At 42.6% G+C, this 22,722-nt stretch overlaps 1 long non-coding RNA gene and 1 pseudogene across 1 annotated transcript in view; one reads left to right on the top strand and one right to left on the bottom strand.

Annotated features, from left to right (window-relative positions):
* The window catches only part of LOC121830147 (uncharacterized), a 63,935-nt gene that overhangs the window by 12,039 nt on the left and 29,174 nt on the right, over nucleotides 1-22,722 (top strand). The window lies entirely within an intron of this gene.
* LOC102927304 (centrin-2 pseudogene) lies at nucleotides 12,919-14,009 on the bottom strand (annotated as a pseudogene).

The following is a 22,722-nucleotide window of genomic DNA, read 5'->3' as shown; positions in this document are numbered from 1 at the left end:
CCTGTTGGCTTCGACATCCCTACTTCTTCTTCTGAAATATTCCCCAGCCTTGAAGAGGGTGATAGAGAAATTTCATTCAGGGCTCAGTGTTGTTGTTTGTTTTGGCTCTTTTGAGGGGCCCACCACCCAACTCCCAAATAAACACACACACACACACACACACACACACACACACACACACACACACACACACACACGAAAGCTTATTATTACTTATAAATGCTCAGCCTTAGCTTGGCTTAGTTTCTAGCCAGGTTTCCTTAACTGAAATTATCCCATCTACCTTTTGCCTCTGGACTTTTCCCATTCTCTTACTTCTGTAAATCTTACTCTTACTCTGTGGCTTGCTGTGTAGCCGGGTAGCTGACCCCTGGAGTCCTCCTCCTTCCTCTCTCATTCCTAGATCCCTCCTCCAAGATTTCTCCCTCTATATATTCTCTCTGCCTGCCAGCCCCACCTATCTTTTTTCCTGCCTTCTGTTGGCCTGTTCTTTGTTAGACCATCAGGTGTTTTAGACAGGCACAGTAACACAGCTTCACAGAGTTAAACAAATGCAACAGAAACAAAAGTAGCACACTTTAAAATATTCTACTACAGTTCAGTTTTCAACACCTAGTTATGAACCTCTGCAGTAATTGCCATCCACTAGCAAAAGAAGCTTCCCTGCCCAAAGCTGACAGTGGAACTACTGTCTACACAAATATCAGAGAGAAGGCCACCATGCTATCTTTTCTATAACAGACCTTGATTATTAAGAATCTTTAGAAAAAACATCTTTTATTGAACATGGAGAAGGAGACGGTAGGTGGTATTTAGAAGGGAGCTTTGCACAAAGATCTTAATGATAGCATTTCATGTTATAGTCATTTCTTGCACACAAGATATGAAATGTTTGAAAGTTTACTACTCAAAGACCAAAATAATAAGAAAAAGACCAAACACTAGAGAAAGAAACTGTGTACCTTCCCTTTAAGAATGTAGGAACTTTTTTCAGGGAGAGAGACAAATAAAACCTCTGAGAAAGAACATCAGAACACTGTTCAGCATTGTTGTATTACAAAGCAGTAAAGCCTCTTTGCTAGAAAAAGCTATCATTTAGTGATAATGCTTTTGTGTGTAGTTCTATTTTAAAGTCTTTGGCTTTGACGGCAGGGCAAAGTCCAAGACCGGTTTTATAATTAGAAGTGTTAATAACTGGTGAATGGATTTTTCCTCACATAGAATTTGAAAGTATATTTGTGAATATGTTCTCTACCACTTATAATTAAACAACATGTTTTCCACCAATTGTTGCTTTTTTATTAGAAACATAATTTACTGTTTTTATTGCTATAAGCATAAGGAGACACTTTCAGCTTTCTGGTTTGTGGTTTAGTAAAAATCTAAGTAGTGTGATTCAATTTACACACTTGCAGGAACAATGAAAATTAAAGTTGAACAAGGTAAATAGAACAAAAAAGCTTGTTTGTTGCCAAAGAAATTAAAGAATTAAGAGAGGGATTGTGAATTATCTAGGAAAAATAAAATTCTAGGCAAAGACTTTTAGATGCCATGTCAGGAAACAGGGACCATGGTTTTTTTTTTAATATTTATTTATTTATTTATTTATTTATTTATTTATTTATTTATTTATTTATTTCCTCTATGCACTACTGTGGCAAAGGCAGGACCTGGCAGAAATGAGTTTTCATTTTTTTAAAAAAAACAAAACTTGCATGTTCCACTGTTTAATGGCCAGCTTCATGACATGAGGCAACTGAGCCTGGTGGCTGTTTACCATTTCCATTCTTTTTTTTTTTTTTGAACCTTGAAGATTTTTATCCTGCCTATTTTTATGCAAACTCAATACAAGCTAGAGTCATCAGCTAGAAGGAAGCCTCATTTGAGAAAAATGCCTCCATAAGATCTACCTGTAGGGCATTTTCTTAATTAGTGATTGATTGGGGAGGGCCCAGTCCATTGTGGGTGGTGCCATCCCTGGGCTGGTGGTCCCGAGTTCTATAAGAAAGCAGGCTGAGTAAGTCATGGGGAGCAAGCCAGTAAGCAGCAAACCTCTATGAACTCTGCATCAGCTCTTGCCTCCAGGTTCCTGCCCTGCTTGAGTTCCTGCCTTGACTTCCTTCAATGAGGAAATGTAGGACAAATATAGCCTTTCCTCCCCAAGTTGCTTTTTGGTCATAGTGTTTCATCACAGCAATAGTAACCCTGACTGAGACAATTTTGTTGCATGTAATTTATTATACTAAATTCTTATCTACTTGAGATACTTTGTATTATGTGTTTGTTGTTGACACAAAATACCCAGCAGACACAACTTAAGGAGGAATGGATTTTTTTTGGCTCATAGTTCAAGGATACAGTCCATCATGGTGCAGAAATCATGGTGGTTAGAGCTTGAAGTTAGGGTTAGGGTTAAGGTTAGAGGGTTAGGGTTAGGTGGTCATATTTGTTAGGAAGCAGAGAGAAATGAACAGTACTGCTCAGCTCTCTTTCTTTATATTCAATCTTGGACCTCAGCAGGGGCAAGGATGCTACCCACAAAGAGAGTGGGTCTTTCTTCCTCAATCAATCTAATTCAGAAAATCCTTCACAAATAAGTCCAGAGATTTGTTTCCATGGTGATTCTAAAAAAATCCCATCAACTTGGCCATTAAGACTAACTAACCATTGCATACTGAAGTGTGTGATTTCAGTTTCTTCCATTGATCCTTGACAAGAGAAAGAGACACGGGGACAATGTAGGACATGCCACACCAGAACAAATCAGTAAAGGATTGAAGGAAAGAGACTCAGTGGAGCTCTTGCGCAATATAAAGGTATCCAAGAGACTTTCTATCTTACTCAGTATAGCCTATCTTCTTTGCCCCCCTGAAGAAAAATAATGTTTTCCTCATCAACTATTATATATTTATATATATATATATATATACATATATATATATATAAATTATATATATATAATTCAAGAAAACTTGAAAAATTAGAGAAGAATTGGAGGAAAGCAGCTGGCAGCAGACCAGAGACAAGTTGCAGTAAGAATGGACTGAGCTGTGATTGCAGGAGTGGACAAGAAACCCATTCATGGACAGGAAATTCAGACATAACATGACGTCTCCATGATCATCAGGAGCCCAGGCATCTTTTCTTTTATGACTTCGTTTTTTAAATTTACTTGTTTATGGGGGAGGCATGTGAGTTCAAGAGGACCACTTGCAGGAGTTGGTTCTTTTCTTCCACCTTGGGGGTTCTGGAGATCAGACTCAGGTTATCAGGCTCCATGGCAAGTGCTTTGACCTACAGAGTCATCTCACCAACCCAGCTCTGACGTTCTGGACACGCACTTCTACTCCATTGTACAACATGACTGCTCTAGCTCCTTCTGCAATAGCTACATTAAATCCAGCAGGAAAGGAGAAAGAAAATACCATTATCCCCTTTTCTTGAAGGAAATCGTCATGATATAGGATGCTTTTGTCCCCTTATTCCAGAGGTCAGACCTGCTTGAGGACAAAGCTGAGAAGTGGAAACTTTATTGTTGGTGCTTAAGGAAAACCAGGAGTTCCATTCAAAGAGAATGAGAATGGAGGACAGTGATGACCGGAACCAACATTCCTCCTTCATGTGAACACACTTCCTTGATTCCTCAGGTCCCAAGAGCTCTGTCCTAGGAATTAATCTTAATATTTCTGTCAACAGGCTTTCTCTGACTCCTTTAGTGGGGTTCCCACTCCCCCTCCCGCCCCCGCCCCCGCCCCTTGAAATACTTCTTTTAGTGTTAGTTGTTTTATTTTATAGTTTTAACTTATTGTTGTTATTATTGTGCATGTCTGTGTGAATGTGTTTGTAGTGGGGGCTGGGAGCACATGCTATAGCATGTGTGTGGAGGTCAGAGGACAGCTGTGAGCTGGTCCTGTCCTTCCACTTGTATGTGAGTTCCACGGATTGAACTCAGTTTGTCAGGCCTTTGTGTCAAGTATCTTTATCCACTGAGCCGTCTCAATGTGTGTGTGTGTGTGCGCGCGCGCGCGTGCGCGCGTTCGCTTAAATGTGCAATGTCCCTCATGGGCTCATCGGTTTTAACACTTGGTCCCCAGCTGGTGGCACTGCTCTGAAAAGCTACGAACCTCTGGGACATGGGGCCAGCTGCGAGATGGAGGCCACTGGGTGTGGCCTTTGATGGTCACAGTCCTGCTCTGCTTCTGCTCTAGCTCTGTATGCTCCCGATCCATTAAGACGGCAAAGCTGCTGCCTCACACTTTTGCCATTACCAAGGAAATCACATGAGCTGTCATGGCTTCCTCACCATGCTGGGCTGTGCCTAAAACCACGAGCCAAAATAAATCTCCCCCTTCAGTTGCTTCTCTCAGGCATTTCGTGATACGATGAGAAGGGTAACTAGTTTATGTGTATCTGTCTATAAAATCCTTTTTGGATATCGTAAAAGTACTGGGTTTCCCCACATCTGACAGAGGATTGATCTCCACAATATATAAAGAACTCAAGAAACTAGACATCAAAGCACTGAACAGTCCAATTAAAAAATGGGCTAAAGAGCTAAACAGAGAATTCACAAAACAAGAACTACAAATGGCTGAAAGACATTTAAAGAAATGCTCAACATCCTTAATCATCAGAGAAATGCAAATCAAAACGACTCTGAGATACCACCTTACACCTGTTAGAATGGCTAAGATCAAAAACACCAATGACAACCAATGTTGGAGAGGATGTGGAGCAAAGGGAACACTCCTCCACTGTTGGTGGGAATGTAAACTTGTACAACCACTGTGGAAATCAGTATGGCGGTTTCTCAGAAAATTAGGAATCGAACTACCTCAAGACCCAGCCATCCCACTCTTGGGCATATACCCAAAGAATGCTGATACATACCATAAAGATACATGCTCATCTATGTTCATAGCAGCACTATTTGTAATAGCCAGAACCTGGAAACAACCTAGATGCCCATCAACGGAAGAATGGATGAAAAAAATGTGGTACATATACACAATGGAGTACTACTCAGCAGAGAAAAACAATGAAAGCATGAAATTTGCAGGCAAATGGATGGAACTAGAAAATATCATCCTGAGTGAGGTAACCCAAACCCAGAAAGACAGTTATGGTATGTACTCACTCATTGGTGGATTCTAGATATAAAATGAACAATCAGACCACAACCCATAGAACCATAGAGGCTATATATATATAGCATGGAGGTCCGTAGGACGACTGTGGCATATAATAAATTTCAGTTTTACTCAATTATTGAAAAAAAATAGCCAAATGAATGGAAACACATGAACTATGAACCAAAGACTGAGGGGCTCCCAGCTGGATCAGGCCCTCTGAATAGGTGAGACAGTTGATTGGCTTGATCAGTTTGGGAGGCATTTAGGCAGTGGGACCAAGTCCTGTGCTCATTCCATGAGTTGGCTGTTTGAAACCTGGAGCTTATGCAGAGACACTTGGCTCAGTCTGGGAGGAAGGGACTGGACCTCCCTGGACTGAGTCTACCAAGTCGATCACAGTCCTCGGGGGAGGACTTGTCCTGGAGGAGATGGGAATGGAGGGTGGGCTGGGGGTAAGGGGAGGGCGTGGGAGGGGGGAGAATAGGGGAACCCATGGCTGATATGTAGAACTGAATGGTATTGTAAAATAAAAAATATATATCACAAAAAAAAAAAAAAAAAAAAAAAAAAAAAAAAAGTACTGGGTTTCATTATGATATTTTCACACATATATGCCATTGTACTTGATTCAGATCCAGCCCTTCACATATGGTTTTGTTTTATATTTCTGAGATAGGATCTAAGTATGTAGCCCAAGTTGGTTTCACGCTCTTGATTCTCTTGCCCCAGTCTCTCAAGCAGATGCGATTATAAGTATGTACCCAGATAGTTACTTCATTATCAAACTTTTTTTTTTATCATTTATCCCGCCATCCTTGGTCACCTGACCTCCCTTCATCTTACATCTGTATCTGAAAGTGTTGTACTCCATTGGGCCCCTCAAACTAAACCTCTGGAACTTGTGGTCCGTTTCTAAAGAGGCCTGCCAGTGTGTGCCTCTCCTCCTGACCCATGCTTTATCTGTACTTCCAAATGTCGGGTAGTTCTTATAAATAACATTTTCCTACAAACTCTCTGGATTCCCTGTGCCCTTTGAGAACCTCCCTGGAGGTTCCAGTCAGTGTCCTTTGCCCTTCAAGGACACACGTTATTTTCTCTTCAGTGTAAATGGTGTCTCTTCTGATCCCCGGTCAGTATTTCTGGAATCCTTCTGAATCTGTGAAAGTTCTCCAGCCACCTTCTGCTTCCTTTGTTCTGTCCATTCTTGTGTAAAAGAAAGCATCTCAGCAACTGTGTCCTCTGACCACAGAAACACATCCAAATTAATTAAGGAGACTAAATTAATATGTTCTATGGATGAGTTTCTTTCATGGTTCCTTTATGCTAAACAAGATTTGATCAGCACTTTGTGGCTTTTCTTGAGCCTAAAAGTGGGGCCATTATCTATGAGCCCCTGGGCTTCCCAAAGCTGGATGCCATTCCCTAGGAGAAAGACTGTGACCGTGAGAAATTCTGGTTTCAACATAGTGGGTTGCTTTTCTTAAGTTCAGGATCGCTTCAACATAGTTCAATGTCTAGTCTCCATGAATGTGACAGAACAGAGAAGAGGAGTCTTCTGGGTCTTAGATAGAAGAGGAGTCTTCTGGGTCTTAGATAGAAGAGGAGTCTTCTGGGTCTTTGATGACATCACAGACTTCTCATACTGGTGGCCTCAATTCCAGAGAAGAGAGATCTGGAAAGCCCTTGCATCAGTAATTCAATACCAAGAAAAAACGAAAACAAGCAAAAACCAAAAAGTCACTTTCACTTGTCTACTAACCAGTCATGTGATCTTGTTCAGCCATAAGGGACCCAGGAAGTAGAAAGAGGGAGAGCTGGAAACAGACAAGAGCAACAGTGATATCCACCCAGGGTGGAAGAGAAGTCTGGCCAGTTTCTATGACTACCATCCACTGTATCAGTTCCTTTTTTGTTGTTGCTGTGATAAGACACCACAGGCAAGGTAATTTTTTAGAAAAAGGAACTTTATGGTTCCAGAGGGGTAAAAGTCCATCATGACAGAGAAGCGTGGCAACATGGGGCAGGCATAGTGGCCAAAGCTGGATGTTGAGGGCTGACATCCTCACTCACAAGCACAAAGCAGAGAGAGTGCATGGAAGTGGTGAGAGATACTGGCCAGTTTGATGTCAACTTGACACAAGCTAGAGCTAGAGTTGGGAGGGAGCCTCAACTGAGAAAATGCTTTCATAAGATCGGGCTGTGGGCAAGCGTGTAGAGCATTTTCTTAATTAGTGATTGATGGGGGAGGACCTAGCTCATTGTTGGTGATGCCATCCCCAGGCTGGTGGTCCTTGGTTCTATAAGAAAACAGGCTGAGCAAGCCATGAGGAGCAAGCCAGTAAGCAGCACCCCTCCACGGCCTCTGCACCAGCTCCTGACCTCCAGGTTCCCGTCCTGTTTGAGTTGCTATCCTGGCTTCCTTCAATGGTGGATTTACTATGTGGAACTGCAAGCTGAACAAACCCTTTCCTCCCTAATTTGCTTTTGTCCTTGGTGTTTCATTGCACCAGTAGAAACCCTGACTAAGACATGAGGCTTTTTAATCTTAAAGCCCTCCCCCAGTGACACACTTCCTCTAAGAAAACTGCACCTCCAACCTTCACAAATAGCTGCCCATCTACTGGGGACCAAGTGTTCAAATGTCTCAAGACTATTGAGGACATTTCTTATTCAAACCACCATATTCACAAGCCAGTGTCTGACTGAGACTAACTGACACAATTATAGCATGTAGCAATCTTTCTTTTGGGCTACCAACCAGCTCCCAAATAAAGACATGGAGACTTATTATTAGCTATGAATGCTCATCCTTATCTTATGCTTGCCCCACTAGCTCTTATAGATTAATCTAACCTGTTTCTCTTCATCTATGCTTTGCCTTGGGGCTTTTTACCTTTCTTTCCTTCTGTATGTCCTACTTTCCTGCTTCCTCTGTGTCTGGCCTGTTGGCAACTGCCTAGCTGTCTGGCCCCAGACATCCCCCTCTTTTTCTCCCTCATTCTCTCCTCTCACGCCTAGATTCCTCCCCCTACGTATTCTCTCTGCCTGCCAGCCCTGCCTATCCCTCCTCTGCCTAGCTACTGACCATTCAGATTTTTATTAGACCTGTCAGGTGCCTTAGGCAGGCCAGGTGAAACAGCAACACACCTTTACATAGTTAAAGTAATATTCTGGAACATACACAAACGTAACACATCTTTACAAAGTTAAAGTAATATTCCACAACGATATTTGGCATTTGTTGTAAATCTTTTCGAGTTTTAATCAAATGAAACTACTTTCATCATTTTGCTCTCTATATTCCTCTCAAATCATTCCCACGTCGAATTAAAAACAGGCAAATGCTCCAAGAACCCTAGTTTGAAGTCCTAGGCCTGCCACAGCTTCCTTACTACCAGCCTTGGTCTGAAATCTCCTTAAGTGTCTGCCCAGCACCCTGCAGAAACAACCCTGGCTTCCCCCACCTCCTCTATCTCCTGGAAGCTGCTTACAAGCATCCCTGTTTTAACGGAGGACGGAGGACGGTAATGATTCTCAAGGGCACCTCACTGTTGGAGAGGAACTGCCTGCTGCCTGCCAAGGACAAGTGCAGACACACAAAGCAAGATCAAGCAAGACTTCACATCAAAGAGAACCCTGCCCGGGCTTGCCAAGAGCAGGCTGCTTCTGAGCCTCTCACTTCAGCCTTAAGCACCCCCCCCCCAACCCCGACCCAGCCAGGCCACCCCATTCAACTGGCTGGCACTCCTGTTCTCTTTGACACCTGAAGCTCGGGGTACCCCCTCAATCTGGGCTCAATCATGTGAATAGAGCAGAGTGCCCAATGTTTACAATGCGTGGCAATCGAGAAGGACAAGCCGTAAGAAATGTTTACTCTGCGGGCTCGTTTGAGTAAGACGATGGACCACGTGCTGCAGCACAACACAGAGAAATCCCTGCTAAATTGCAGGGGTCAAAAAGCACAAAAAAGTCAGGTGACCTATCGAGAGCCGCAGGAGCATCAGACCCGAAGGCAGAGCACATGGCAACCAGGGCTGAAATGGACCCTGTCCCTGGGACCAGGGGGGGAAATAATGTGCCAAGTGTGAGGTCCTGACAGCGCTAACTGTACTTTAGAGGCGGCATGAGTTCATGTTCTATGGCTTCCAGGGAGGGGACAAACTCATTTTCTACAAGGATGAGGAAAAACAGAAAAGGGGACTGGTGGAGATGAAGGCGTTAGAGGCTTCAGAAAACAAGAAAGGCTTTCTGTTCTCCACACTCAGATACTCTCCTGGAGGGATCCAGTCACCACCAAAGCACCATGGGAGTTCAAATGTTTTAAAGTCAAATACTGTGAGAGCCGGAAGGAGAATAAGCTCTTTTACAAATTACTATTAATTTTAATGGTAACAGGAAAATGTAAGATTTTTTGTAACTATTTTGAAATAATTTTAGGATTACAAAAGAGTTACAAAAATAGTAAGAGCTCTTTATGCCCTTCACTCAGCTTCCTCCAATTGTAACATCTTACACAACCGTGGATTTATTAGAACCAATGCCCTGCCAAATGATTTTCTGAATGAAGAAAACCTAAGACTCAGAAACATCAGGGGCTTCTCCAGGCACACGGCTGGTTGGAGTAACTCTACCAGCAACTCCGGGCTTCTGGGCCAAGCATGGAGGGTTGATTCCCAGTGTAGTTCGTGCTGCTCAGGCTAGCCCACGATCAGAGCCCACAGGTCTGCAGCCTTGTTAAGCACCGTGTTTTTAACAGGGTGACTTCAGCCCTTTGCCTAAGATCTTCCACTGGGGCCAATCTCACTGCATTCACTGTTCCAATAACTTCCCAGAATGGTAGCAATTAGAGAAAGAAAAGAAAGGAAGGAAGGAAGGAAGGAAGGAAGGAAGGAAGGAAGGAAGGAAGGAAGGAAGGAAGGAAGAAAGGAAGGAAGAAAAGAGGACAGAGAAAATGTCTGATTTCTACTAGTGGGGAGGAGGTTGAGATAGTGTCTTCTCACATCTTATCTTCTGAGCTTTTTGACTGACCATTGATTTCTTGTTTTGTTCTCTTGAGACAGGGTCTCTCTGTGAAGCCCTAGCTGTCCTGAAACTCGCTCTGTAGGCCAGGCTGGCCTCGAACTCAGAGATCCTCCTGCCTGGGATTAAAGGCATACGCCACTACTGCCTAGCTGACCATTGAGTTCTCAACCAGGGGCTCACGGAGGAAACTCAGGTGTTTGGTGGTGGGAACACAACTGCATCTTTTACTCGTGCTCACTGAAAGAAGGCAGACAATGGCCCACAACAGTCCTTTCAATACCTGAACTTTGTCACTGACAGAAATGAATCCATATTACGTCATTGATGTGAGTATGATGAAATACCTATACCTCCATTACCACTCTGAAGTGATGGTATTTCTTCTGTCTGCATATGTGTGTGTGTGTGTGTGTGTGTGTGCGCGCGCGCGCGCGCGTGCTTCTAGCTTTTAATGTTAATAAATGAACATGTATGTCACTACGCCAAAGATTTTTATAAATGTGTATAACAATATTTTAACGTAACTGAATTCCTTTAGAATTCTGTTATACTTAATAAAACTATCTTAGTCACTGTCTATTACTATGAAGAAGCATGACCAAGACAACTCTTACTAGCATTTAATTGGGGGGCTTGCTTATAGTTTCAGAAGGGTACAAGCATGGCACTGGGACAGTAGCTGAGAGCTACATCCTCATCCTCAGGCAGAGAGAGAGAGGGGAAAGGGGAGGGGAAGGGGGAGAGGGAGAGAGAGAACTGGTTCTGCCATGGACTTTTGAAACCTCAAAGCCCACCCCTAGTGACACACTTCCTCCCAACAAGGCCACACCTCCTAATCCTTCTAATCTTTTCAAACAATTCCACTCCCTGATGACTAAGCATTCAAATACATGAGCCTATGGGGACCATTCCTACTCAAACCACCACAACTAAAGGTATTATAATAAGAGATCCATAGAGTTGACCCACCTGTCAAACAGAGTCTTTAGCATTGTAAGGAGTGAATGTTAGGTTGCTGATAGACGTTAATGTCATCAGGTCCTGTGTCCCTGCCCCATCCCATGTGGACTCAGAGTGACAGAGATGCTCCTTTGTCCCTCTGGGTTGGATAGTGGCCAGTGTTCCTTGCCAAAATCTGTGCTTATAATTCCAGGATGTGCCGGCTTTTCAGAGCTGCTGTGACTATGTTACAAAATGAGACAGAAAGAGTCTATTGTTTAGCATTATTGTTAAAAAATGAAGGGTTCTAGAGATTTTGTGTTCTGTGAAGACTGACTTTTCTCAAGGACTAATTTATGAAAAGGAAATCAATTGTCTTGAAGCTAAGTTTGCATGGTAAATAAATATTCAGTTACCGTTAAGCAGATAATGACATTTTAAAATCCGAAGGTACCATTTTCTACTTTTCAAACAGACCCGGATTTTAAAGATGACAACTGTCAAGACCAACCAGATGTAAATGAAATGGGTATTTCCTTCCTTTTTTTTAAAAAAAAAAATGCATTACTATTGTGTGAATATGGTGTATCTGTGTTTGCACACACTATGATGTGTGTGTGTGTGTGTGTGTGTGTGTGTGTGTGTGTGTGTGTGTGGTCCAAGGACAACTTTGTGAAATCTCTCCTTCCGTGTTTCTGTGGGTGTCAGGGCTGGAACTCAGGCAATCAGGCCTGTACAACAAGCACCTTTACCTTCAGCCACCTTGGCCCTGAAATAGCTGTTTGTATGAGCTGCTCAGAAGGCCAAAGCTTGGAACAACTTTTCCAGATGGTGATTTGAACTCTAGATTTTAAGTGTCTCTCTTACTCTCACTCTCTCTTTCTCCCTCTTTGAGAAAGGGTCTCACTACATAACCTTGGTGGTCCTGGAGCTCTCTATGTATACCAGGCTACCACCTTGAACTCATGGAGTTCCACCTGTCTCTGCCTCTTGAGTGCTGGAATTAAAAGGCAGCATCACCATGCCTAACTTAAAAGCTTTTCAACTCACTCATTTCACTTTTAGTAATTTATCCGACAGACAGCATCACAAAGATGATTTTTAAAGACATTCTCCAAAATATTACTTGAAACATTAAAAAGCTACAGACAACATGAATGCTAACTCTATACACACAGTTTTTACAATGAATTATGCTGTATTCCAGGATGACCTGTTTTATACTTAACTAAAACAAACAACTGCTTTGAGAATATGTAGTAGCAAGGAAAATATATAAACAAGCCCAACTTAAACAAAGAACATAAAACTGTATGCTTCTAAGAACTCTGAGTTTTAGTTTGAAAATACTTGTTGCTTCCCTCTGCGATCTTACATTTATGCATATGCATAAAAATGAATATATGTAAAAGATGGAAAAAAATGAATGAAAGCATGAATACTGGGAGTCTGTGCTGGAGACATTTTGGGGGTTTTATTCACTTCTTTCCCATGTCTCTGGCGTTAAACAGGAGGACACTGTTTCTAAAAGATGAGCTATGCCCAGGCAGATGCCTGTTCACATGGCCTGCTTGTTGCTCTAGAGAAGTTTGTTTTGCTGGTTGCTACTGAGCGTTATTTTTCCCTGACCTTTGCTCCCTTTCCCCACGCTGGGCTTCCAGATGTCTGATTTAACCAAATTCAGGGCGCTCGTGTGCATTTCCCCCTCGAGCTTGAACAGAAAGTCCAGAAGTTGCACAGAGCCTGCCCGTCAGATAGAATCAGGACAGACATGTGTGTCAAACCCAAGGTCTCTGGGCAGTGGGAAAACAGTTCAGTGAGGGCATTTGGTTTTTTTTTTTTTTTAAATTAAAAAAGGTTTTATTTTTAAAACAAAACAAATGCATTAACACACATCCAAATGCCACAGCAAGCATTTGTTGGGTTTTATGAGAGGAAAGAAACTACACTCTGGTGTCAACTGAAAACTAGAACAATTTTAGAACAAGCACAGCTTATGGTGAGGTGGATACATGGACATCTAAGAAGCCACTATGTGTTTGCAGCTGTGTGAAAATGTATGAGCAATTCGAAGTAATGGAAGGTGGAGTGGCTGTGGTCTCACTTTCAGACCCTTTCCCCACTATGTGCTCTTGTTCTGTCCTGTTGAGTTAGTCAGCAGGTAAATGTACAAAGATCTTAATATCAAAGAAACTTCCAAAAGTCAAAAATAGATTCAAGGTCATGGCTAGTTACCCCAGAGGCTGGGGGAGGGGAATTCTCAAAAGCCATATTTCACAAAATGGCAGGCACTAAATCTAGTCACATGTGTTTGCAGTAAAAAAAGAAACACTGATCTTAATAGAGACTGGTCTTCTTCATGATGCGCAGGAACTCTTGCTCATTGGCCTCGCCATCTCCATCTTGATCAGCTTCATCAATCATTTCCTGCAGCTCCTCATTAGTCAAGTTCTCGCCTAGCTCCTTGGCCACACGCTTCAGATTTTTGAATGATATTTTCCCAGTTTCATCATCATCGAAGAGCTTGAAAGCTTTCAAGATTTCTTCTTTGGTGTCTTTCTCGGACATTTTCTGAGTCATCACTGTCAAAAAGTCACTAAAGTTCATTTTTCCGGTCCCTTCCTTATCAATTTCACATATCATCTTCCTGATTTCTTCTTTCTTGGGTTCAAAGCCCAGTGCCCTCATTGCAACCTTTAGTTCCTTGATGTCTATAGTTCCAGTTCCATCAGCATCAAAAAGATCAAAAGCTTCTCCTGTTTCTGTTCTTCAGTCAATTCAGGCTCAGGGCTCATTCTTTTTCTCTGGCTACTCGATGTCATGTTTGTCTTCTTAAAATTAGAGGCCATCGCCAAATGGACGCCTCTGCGACCTGTAGTTAAGGCAAGGAAGTACTCGCAGCCTCGGCGCCTTTCCCACTGCTCCGCGCACGCGCCACCGGCTTCCCATAGGTTTGCCCATTTGATGTTTTTAGAGACAGAGTCGGGGGATGAGCTTGAAATTATGTGGCATATGAGGTGTCATCTGGCCCTCTCCCGTTCCTGCTGGTGACTACTTCAGTTGGGCACTTGGTACGTGTTGTCAGTGTCAGGAAGAGAGATGAAAAGAATTCTGCAGCTGCTTAACCCTCTGGTAACATCTGGTGACAAGTGACATATTTCCAACTTCCAGAGTTTGTTAGTGTCAAATAGACAAGTAGGCTGTAAAATAATCTGTTTAAGTAAAGATATAGCCTTAGATGGACTTTACCTTGAAAATGAGAAATATTAGGGTTTTTTTTTTTAAATTTCCCTCCTGTTTGTTAATATTGTCTGTTCCTTAAATTACATGTAGAATTCTGAAAACACTAGATTCTGTTTCTGCTCTTTCTTAAGCTTGGATCAATTTTCTCCTGGGTGAAGTTTAAAATAATAAAAACTGGGAAACCATTTACTCAATGCCTCCTGTTGCATAGCAATGTAAACAAACAGGCCCTTTCCTCCGTTAAGAATGTCCAGTGAAACAGACCGCAAAGGTTGTGTTTTAAAAAGATGATTTCCAAGACTCCTTTTTAAAAAACTTCCTTTAAAAAAAAGTAAGTTTTTTTTTTTTTTTTTTTTTGTTCAGGCAAAGGGACTCAATTGACTTATCAGGGAGTCACACTTACACCCTTGCACGGATTAGAAAACGTTTTCATCATCTGGGCATGGTGGACTGTCGCGAGTTTGAGGCCAGCCTAGACTACAGGCAAGGCCTTGTCTCAAAGCAGCAGCAGCAGCAACAACAACAACAATAAAAACGGGAAAGTTCTTCCCTTTATTGTATGCCCAGAAGAGCTGGGCTGGACACAAGCCACCCAACACAGGAAAATAACAGAGGCAGCCGCGAGCTGGCCCAGCTACCCCGGCTGCCTCGCCGCCTCCTTGCAGAGTGTTTCTGGACCATCTTGTGCTCCTCCACCCTTTCCTGCCGAGGAGTATGGTCTCCAGGACAGTAGCAAAGAGCTTATTTGCTCAAGGGCCCTGGCAAGGAGACGTGGGGGAGGGTAAGATGGACTCTTTATTTTCCTGGCTCCCTCCCTGCTTGTCATGGGCAGGCTGGCTGTATCCTTTACCCAGGGTTACAGGCAGCCTACGCCAGACAGCCTTCCTCATACATCCATCCTTCTCGTGCTCCAGGAATTTCTCCGTCCTCCTTGCCCCTTCAGGCCCACCACTGCCAGGAAGAGCAGAGCACTCTGCTGTTGGTAGCTCTACACTGAAGGGCACTTTTATCGCTGAGTCTTCCCATAAGGCCTGTTGGGAAATCCACTGGCTATCATTTTACCATATATCTTCTAGTAGCTTAGAAGCGTTATTTAAAATTTCATTTGTCTTTACAAAGTCACGAGCTTTGGCATTGACTGTAATCTCTGTCAAGGTGGAAAGCTCACACAATGTGGTAGAGCCTCCCTGTATTTAAAAAAAATATATGAATGGGTAACAGCAATGCCCACCTTACATGGCACAGTGAGAATTCAAAACTCTTAATATAAAATATGGCAGATAAATAATTTTATTACCCTGTTTCCTACTGCGAAAGGGCCAAAAAAAAAAAAACTAACCAAATTTTTATATACTGGTGCTTATTATTATTATATACCATTTTAAGCAATTTACCTTGATTACTTTACAGTGATCCTGTAGACCATGTTGTCTACGGAGACACTGAAGATACAGAGCTTAGAGGATTTGCCTAAAGTTTGCTAGAACATAGAAGAGATTAGCAAATCCCAATTAGACTGTGGGGTTTTTCAAGGCAAAGACCCATCATGTGCCATATTTCGTCTTGCTTTTCATCCATATAGTAGGTGTTCAATAAATGTTGGTCTCATTCCAAGAGCAGAGGCAGTTCAGCTAGTTTTGCAATAGGCAGGAGGCCAGAAACACACATGGCCAAACAGCAGCTGCTTTCTCATAGCTCCAGTAACCTGTGTGGCTAAGAGCTTGCGGGCCAGAGCTCTGATCACCCAGGGTCAGGCTGCTGCAAGCAGACAGAGCCTGGAGAGCAGTGGGGGAGGAGGAGGAGGGGCTGGCAAGGCAGGAAATGTGAGCCAAGGACCATGGAAAGCTCTACAAACCAAGCCTGAGCAATTCTCAGCATGACTCTTGGCCCCAATGAGACTGTCCACGTCATTCCATTCTGTGGTTAGGGTGTGAAGCATCTTTAAGAATACCTAGTCCCCCGCTGACCAGACCTTCCCACTGCCTCCTTCCCCCGAGCCAGGAGTCCCCGAAGTTTCTGGGATTTCTATTAAAATATCCAGATCCCAGAAATCCTTCTCCACCAACATAACGCCCAGGCCTTCACATCAAGCCTAGGACATATGGCTGAGCATCTGGGAGGGGGTAGATTGTCCACAAGTGCTGGCAAGTGGCGCATGCTTTCACTATAATGGATGTGTCACAGTAAATTATTTTGTAAATGTTCCCTCCCCTTTTCTTTGTGCAGAGAAACATAAAGGAAGACAAATTACCCAAGGCACCATGACACTGTTTGAATATGCCAAAGCTTGGGCTGGAGACACTTACTGACATCTCCTTAAATATCTTTTTAATATCTTGGCCAGATCAGACATACCAATGGCATTACAAAGTTTGCAAATCAATGCCCCAGCTGTTTTGGTTTTTTAATAAAACTGAATATGATCTATTTAAAATGGTTGTTTTCTACAGGGCTTTCCCAGAACAGGGCCGTGGGCAGCCCTGAAGGCAAGTCTTGGCTCTGAAAAAGGTTCTCTTCCTAGATTCCATGGGGGTGGGGTGGAAGCCAGGCATCTGCAGGATTAACGCTGTCAGGATTTCCTAGTCCCCTAGCCTCACAAATCTGTGCTCTGTGATGAGTTTACCAAACTGTTACTGAAGAATCTGATGGTTTCAGTTTTTAAAAAATCACAGTTTCTCCATCTGGGATCAGTTCGAATGATTCCTTCATAGTTTTATTAGAGGTCCGAGCCCAGGCAAAAATCCTTTTAGATGATTACTGCCATGGTAGAAACCTAGAGATTCTATCAAGAATTTAACCCTCTGCATGTGGCTCTGGCCCCCAAGAAAACCAAAAGGAGATATGTAAAACTGTCACCACAGCAACCATGATGGCCACAGTCCCCAAAGCTCTCAATTTCAAAGTTCTCATGCAAATAGGGAGGTAGTCTTATCAAGTTTGGGGTCCAAATAAGAGGAAAATCTAAGTGTCCATATATTACAGTGTTACAATGTTGCTAGCTGACTGCAACTCATCTGGGCCATAAATGCGACACTACAAAAAACAAACACGTCTTTTTGGGGACCTCGCTGAAGATTATTTTACTAGTTTGGAGACATTACAGTATAGTCAGTAATGCCTCGCCACTCTTGCAGTTGGCTTTTGTTTTCTGCAGTTTATATAAAATATCTAAGCATGCTCACCCCTCCGACTTTTCTAACATTTTGCCCACATTTTGCCCGGGCTACTTGACTGCAGATCTGTGTGCCCCCACTCCCCGCCCCCCCAACTCCCTCCCCCCCCCCCCCCCCCCACTGCCTGGCCCAGCCACAGGAGAGACAGCCTCTGCAGAGTCCTTCTCTCCTTCCTGGCCTTCACTTCTCACAGCTCTACCCGGGGAACTGGAGTCTTCTTCTTTTTTCTTCTCTTTTCTTTCTCCTCTCCTCTCTTCCTTTCCTCTTTTTTTTTTTTTTTCTAACTGCAGGCAAAGCACTCTAATTCTCTAAAGTTATCTATTCCTGAATTTTTCCCTTAACCACAGCGGAGAAGATTGAATAGCTGAGGCCAGGAAGTATGGAAAGAATGTCAACAATTTACCACTAAAATATACATTAAGAATATTTCCAGCAGTTTAATCTCCAGGTTGAATTTCTAAATCTAGATTTCTCTTGTCACATGAGTGTCCATTTTCACATTTATTTGTGCTACTTTCAGCCTTAATTTATCCTGTCCTAAATGAACTCTCTGTGAGAGGTAGAACTGAATAAAAATAAACAAGTCATGTAAACCACGTAAAATGGTGAGGCTAAAACAGTTGTCTTTCCCATAAGCCAGTATATAAATATCATTAGAAATTTTTAAAGTTACATATATTTATTATATGGGCATGTGTGTGTGTGTGTGTGTGTGTGTGTACTGTGTAGTGTGTGTCCGTGTGCATGTACCACAGCATGGCCATGGAGGTCAGAGGACAACTTACCAGAGTCCATTCGCTGCTTCTACCCTGTGGGTTCTGGGGATTGAACTCAGGTCCTCAGGCTTGGTAGCAAACACTTCTATATGCTAAGCGACCTCACCAATCCAAATCACCAGCGATTTTATTAGACTTGAAGACATGAGTAAAAATGCATGCACGTGTAGCACCTCCAGTCCAACAGTAAGTTCTGTTAGCAGAAATCCAAAATCCTAAATGTTTAGACATTTTAAAGATGAAATGGATGAAGGATAGAATCCTGACTCAGACGCTCCTAAGCTTTTCTCATCAACGCTGTGGCTTGTGTATAACTTCCGTGTGCCCTCCCAGGGTCACATCTTGGAAGCATAGTTAACAATCAAGTGTTGTCAGTGTTGTTCAAGGGTGACATCAAACAGAGGAACTATGTTAAGCGAAATAAGTCAGACAGAGAAAGTCAAGTACTCTGAATTCTCTCTCATATGCAGAAACTAAAATAAGGGGGTGGAGTGGGGGAGGTTAACCTGAAAAGTGATGTCTAATTATTAGGAATTGGAGAGAGTCCTTCAGAGATCTGGGGCATTGTGCAGGTGGCAGAAGGTGGTTGTGTTGATGAGTAATCTGTCTATACTTCATGCTTGTGTATGAACATGTGGAATCCCATTAATACATGCAATCAATGTACACTAACAAAAGGAAACGTGTAACAGAAAAAAGAGTGCTGGGATGTTTAAGAGGTAGGCTGTGTGGGAGATCCTTAGGTTACAGGGACGCTGCCCTTGCAATGAGTTAGAGCAGTTCTCCTGGGACCCTGCTTAGTTCTTTCAAGAGGGTTGTCTGTAAAGAGCAGGGTGGGTCTTTCTCCACCCTCTGACTTCCTGCTGTATTATGTGATTTCTTTCTCTTGCACACATTGTCATATCATCTGCTATGGAAATTTTCCTAGATAAAGGCCAAATCAGTGGGTCTGAGCTAGAACTTCTCAACTGTGAGCTAAATAAAGCGCTCTTCTTTACAAATCACCCAATTTCATGTAAATGGACTTAATATAGTTAGACAGAGAATAACGTGGAGAGCCCTTTATTCAACTCCCTTAGTTTATGTAGAATGTAGTTAATAATACCATGCTGAAGTATGTGTGTGTGTGTGTGTGTGTGTGTGTGAGAGAGAGAGAGAGAGAGAGAGAGAGAGAGAGAGAAAGAGAGAGAGAGATCATTTAATCCTCATAACCAAGTTATAAAGTAGTCATCTCCATTTTGATGACAGTCAACTCTGACAGAGAAGTGAAGTAACTTGCCCAAGGTGAAGTGGTGGCTGTAGGTTTCTAGTATAGGCATTTAGGTCTCTAATCCAAATTCCAAAGGAGAGGTCCTCCAAGGACCTGAACTTGAGTTTCCTGGAGAAAGACCCCGTTCTATGTTCTTTGCCTTTCTCTGGGGCAAGTGGATAACTGATAGCTGCCTGTCTTTGTCTCCTCTATTGTGATGTCTCAATGTGCTGGTGTAGCCATCATGATCCAACATGTTTTTTCCCGAGGGTTCAGGCCAGTGTCTCTCTAGACATGCATACAGGTTTGCATCTGGGGCACATGTGCTTTCCAGATTTCTCCCTCCTCAGGAGGCTCTGTTTCAACACCTTGTATATCTGTGCTCTAATTCTGTGTAGTTCTGCTCCTCAGCTGTTCCAGTTTGGCAGATAATTGATGATAGGTGTGCTTGTACTAAATCTGAAGGCAGGCATTCTATAGGTTTGGTCTTTCTGAGCCCAATTTTTAAGGGACTAAATCTATCCTTAGAATAAGGTCCTGATGACTTTATCAAATCTCCTCTACTTATAAGAACATAGTATATTATTTCTTAGTGTGTGACCTTTCTTTAGAGATATTATTCCCACTTCTATCCCTTAAGAGAGTTAATACTTGAAAGTTACTGTTTGGTTCAACTTTTCTCTACATATTCCCTAATTTAGGGCATTAAAGTTTGAAAGCCAACTAATAATTATGAAACATAAGGACAGCGTAGTAGATTGCCATGAGGCTCTCCTTTCTTATTTGACTTTATTTGTTATTTTATAATAACAAATAACTTTATTTGTTATTACTTGTCTATCACAGTCCATTCTGAATCCCAACATATTCAGTTTCCCATTAGAGAACTGTATTCTCCTCATTGTATGTGATCTTGGTAGTTTAATCTGAACACCCATTTCCCACTCTGGGAACTGAAAGGAAAAGCACTTCTTGTACAATATTGTAAGTTTTCTTTCATATGCAGAAACTAGATTTTTTTTTTATAAAAACATGTAATTAGGAGGATAACTAGTTGGTGGGATTGAGGGGTAAGAGGAAAAGGGGAAGAATATAAGAAAGGATGATGGGTGAAATAGTATTAAAGTGTGTTATACACATGTATGAAAGGCCATAATGAAACCCACTATCTTGAACGACTAATCCATACTAATAAAAAGGTCTTGTCTTGTAGAATTGTCATACATGTCATAGACCCTTGTTTTCTCCATTGATTAAATAATAAAAGGCAGGAAAGGTTTGAAAGTGAAGCAAAGCCAAAGTTTATTCAAAGAGGACAACTTCATTAGAGTTTAAAAGACTAGCCCAAGACAGGTGCACTGTAAATCTTAGCAGCTGCCTGGAGGAGAACGGAAGAGAGAGGGAGTGGTGGCTTCTAGGGACTGTGCTACAAAGCATGAATTCTGGGAAGGGGAAGTATTGCTTCTCGTCCAGGGGAATGATTATTCTGCCTATTTCTTTAGCATGGCCTAAGGTGCGATGGCCTTCAGACTTCATAGGGGTGGTCCTGCCTCCCTGAGGGCAGTCTCTTGGCTGGGTGACTAGTGGCCTGACTAGGTTAGCTTGTTTGTTTATGTTTTGGGTAGTATGCAATGTTAGATTTCCACCCAGGCCAGAGGCCTCATCCTCTTGACCAAAAGAGCCCGGGTTTCCCTGAACAGGTCATTGCTCCTGCTGTGCCACTGAGTGTCAGTTCTTCTGTCTGCTCCTGCTTCTTCATTGCTTTTGTTCTTCCTGTTGTTGTCCTGTGGACATCCAGGACAAGGGCATTTGACTTAAGTGTGACCACTCAGACTTTTTCTGGTCTGTGGAATATTATGTAGTTGACATGAGGACAGAGAATATACTTTTCTTTCAACCATGAACCTTGATGCTGTGATGTCAACTTGACAGGATCTGGAGTCTCCTAGGAGACAAACCTCTGGATGTGTCCTTGAAAAGTATTTCCAGGAAGAATTAAGTGAAGGGACAAGGTCTGCCCTTAGACTGGATGCCACCTTCCAATAGACGGCCTAGATATAAAGAAGTCTGAGGAAACAAACGTGTTGCTGACCTCCTCCGGAGTGAGTGAGTTTTTTGTCACTACTGCCATCCACCAATGACGTAAGATTCAGCTATCCAACATGAGCTGAATATCAGTAACTCTCCAGAGATCATCCAGGCCTTCGGCACCAAGCTGGGACTGCTGAAGCATTCAGCTTTGGGAAGAAAGAGTTATCAGATTGTCAGCTTTTCCAGCATGCAGACAGTCATTGTTGGACTACCCAGCCCACAGGGCGTAAGCCAATCTAATAAATCCCCTTTTATAATGTTTATACATTCTGACCATTCTGTTCCTCTGGAGAACCCTGCCTAATACATACACACTTAGAGAAGAGTGCATAAAACTGCATGAAAGATTTACAAATAATTAATACAAGGGTGCATGTAGTCGGACCATCTGGAGCATCAGCCTTCAGAGCTTCTCAGAAATGGAATTCCCTCCATTTCTCAGGTCAGCTTCATGGGTGTGTAAGGTCTTCAGTTGCTCTGTGCTCAGATGTCCCTCTTCCCCCATGCTTGGTTCAACACTCTTTGTTTTCCTCCTTGGAAATCTATAGTTTTTGAACCAATGAATTCACATTTTGCTTTTCTCCAAGGCCCACAGATTACATAGTATGTCTGCCTTCACTCGTAAGCGTTGTTATTCTGAGTTTTGTGATGATTCTCTTGCGCTCTGTATTCTTTTTACCATCTCTGCGTTACTGTGGAAAGGTATCTTCTCTTCGATATATGCTGATGATCCCTGCCATAAAGCCTCTCAGTCCTGTGATTCCCACTTCATAGGTTCAGGCACCCTGGCTCCCCGTTCATTTCTTTCCCAGGACATTTTGTTTTGCCTAGGCTTGCCAGTGGTGACTTCTGTTGCTTACAGCCAATGAAATATAACTGGCAGTTTATTACTAAGAGACGCTTGACAGAGTCTGCCAACCTCTTTTTCCTCAGAAACGTTGCTATAGGCTGTGCACTAGTTACTTTTCCATTGTGGTCCTAAAACACTGTGATCAAAAGCAACTTCTGGAGGAAAGAGTTGATTTCGGCTTACGGTTTCAGAGGTCTAAGGGTCCATCCTGACACTCCAGGGTTCTGTGAAGTTTGGGTTTAGAGTA

This window comes from Peromyscus maniculatus, chromosome 6 (genome assembly GCF_049852395.1).
Source record: "Peromyscus maniculatus bairdii isolate BWxNUB_F1_BW_parent chromosome 6, HU_Pman_BW_mat_3.1, whole genome shotgun sequence".
Classification (NCBI taxonomy): Eukaryota; Metazoa; Chordata; class Mammalia; order Rodentia; family Cricetidae; genus Peromyscus; species Peromyscus maniculatus.
Note: the sequence above shows the minus strand (reverse complement) of the source record. Positions and strands in the feature narration are given on the sequence as shown.